Genomic DNA, 2,500 nt, shown 5'->3' with positions numbered 1-2,500 from the left:
CGTCAACTAGAGCTGAGCAGCCGGCCGCCCGGGAGTGTGTCCCGGGGGCCCGCGCGAACACGCAAGCGTCCGCTCAATTATTCTGCAAACAGGAGGAGGCCGAGCTCCCCTGCACGATACACCTCGAAACCCTCTCAGGTCCCGGCGGCGCGCAGCGCCGTCCTAGGTACTTGGTCGGTTTCGAGAGAGGCGCAATCGCCCGGAGTTAGGCGAGTAGACGGTTTTAGTGCGAACACCCTTGCTCCCAACTGAGCTTGCCGCTGCCGACAGAGGCCCGGGAGCGTGCTGTCGTGGCATTGCCGGCGGGAGACAACACGCGCCACCTATGGTGACCGGCAGCTCCAACGCCAGCGCCACACAAGGGCAAAGCCCCACTTGGGTGCAGAAGCGAACTCTCCCAGCACAGCGCACGCGCCAACACGTCCGCACAACTGCGATACAAACCACCTGCGAGAACCGCTGGGGCGACCGAGCAGCAGACGGCGTCGCGGCGCCGAGTGCCAGGCGGCGGCGCATCCTCAACGCACACAGTCCTCAATCAGACCAGCACACTGCAGATGTCCACCGCGCTTCGCACCGGGCTCGGCTGAACCAACTTTGGCCGCCAGGCGCCGCGTGCAGGGTGCGCCGCAGCGTAGCTGCGCCGCCTGCCGAGCCCGTCGGCTGGCGCTCCTGCCACTCGGCGCCCCCCACCAGCCGCCTGTTGCGCGTGCGCCCACGCAGCGCGCGGCCAACACGCCGGGCGGCCCCCCTTCACCGGCCGGGAACAGTCCCACCAAGCCACCGCCGCGTATCGCTTCATACCCACATGGGCCTAGTCACGTGTGTGGATGTGGCGGGTACCGCTGAAACAACCGGTTAATAGCTGTACCGATCGTCGCCATCACAGATTCACCTCCAGCGTGAACAACCGCTCAACAACGGATTTCCAGTTCATTTGCGTATCTTGGGCAGTAAACGTAGATGTCCACCTACATTTGCGAATTCAACAATTCTTGCATGCCAGGATGTCATGTGTCACGACACGCTACATCAGACCACATACACACTGCGACATGTGCAGAAGAGAACACGTGGAAGGTGGCCCGCGCACGTATGCGATGTCCCTTCCGCGATCCACTGTCAACCGGCATCTGCGGCATGTCCCAGATATGGAACGCGGTCCACCAGGGTAGCACTTTGTGTGAGGCAATACGACAAAGTCGGAATACACGCGTCACTACATCACACGGCTCACGCTGACCTGACCTGACTCACCGCACCACCACCCCCAGCGACCCAGGGTGACATACAATGCGTTCGTACGTTCCTCCCACACGCCTCTACGGCGTACCACAGTGCAACCTAGCTGTTATTGGGAGACGAGACAAGTAGCATCGAGCACAACATATGGAAATTGAGATTCGACACCGTTGGGCACAGCCAGCGTACGGTCACACGTATCACACTACTTCACTCTGTACGTAACTACCGATGATCGGTACAGCGTGTGGGTTACGCGTACGACATCAGCGGACAATGGACACAGACCATACCACGACGTACACTGAGGGCGTCGACATCTGAACGCAACTGAACAGCTGCGAGGCTCATTTAACACTCAAACGCCAGACCGACCAGCTTGAGAGGACGGAGACACAAAGAGAGGGGCAGAGGGGGGGGGGGGGCGATATAGTCCTATTGCAGTACAATTGACAGTGGATAGCGGGAATATGTGGAAAGTAAGCAACACTCGCAAGACATCTACATGAGGATAACAACGACACCAGAGATTCCGAGCAGTGAACTATGTTAGGCAAAGGGACAACGTGGGTTAGGTTAAGGGACAACGTGGGTTAGGTTAAGGGACAACGTGGGTTAGGTTAAGGGACAACGTGGGTTAGGTTAAGGGACAACGTGGGTTAGGTTAAGGGACAACGTGGGTTAGGTTAAGGGACAACGTGGGTTAGGTTAAGGGACAACGTGGGTTAGGTTAAGGGACAACGTGGGTTAGGTTAAGGGACAACGTGGGTTAGGTTAAGGGACAACGTGGGTTAGGTTAAGGGACAACGTGGGTTAGGTTAAGGGACAACGTGGGTTAGGTTAAGGGACAACGTGGGTTAGGTTAAGGGACAACGTGGGTTAGGTTAAGGGACAACGTGGGTTAGGTTAAGGGACAACGTGGGTTAGGTTAAGGGACAAATTGAGTTAGGTTAAGGGACAAATTGAGTTAGGTTAAGGGACAAATTGAGTTAGGTTAAGGGACAAATTGAGTTAGGTTAAGGGACAAATTGAGTTAGGTTAAGGGACAAATTGAGTTAGGTTAAGGGACAAATTGAGTTAGGTTAAGGGACAAATTGAGTTAGGTTAAGGGACAACGTGGGTTAGGTTAAGGGACAAATTGAGTTAGGTTAAGGGACAAATTGAGTTAGGTTAAGGGACAAATTGAGTTAGGTTAAGGGACAAATTGAGTTAGGTTAAGGGACAAATTGAGTTAGGTTAAGGGACAAATTGAGTTAGG

The sequence above is a fragment of the Schistocerca gregaria genome, unplaced genomic scaffold, assembly GCF_023897955.1.
Source record: "Schistocerca gregaria isolate iqSchGreg1 unplaced genomic scaffold, iqSchGreg1.2 ptg000649l, whole genome shotgun sequence".
NCBI classification, from domain to species: domain Eukaryota; kingdom Metazoa; phylum Arthropoda; class Insecta; order Orthoptera; family Acrididae; genus Schistocerca; species Schistocerca gregaria.
This window is presented reverse-complemented; position numbering follows the sequence as displayed.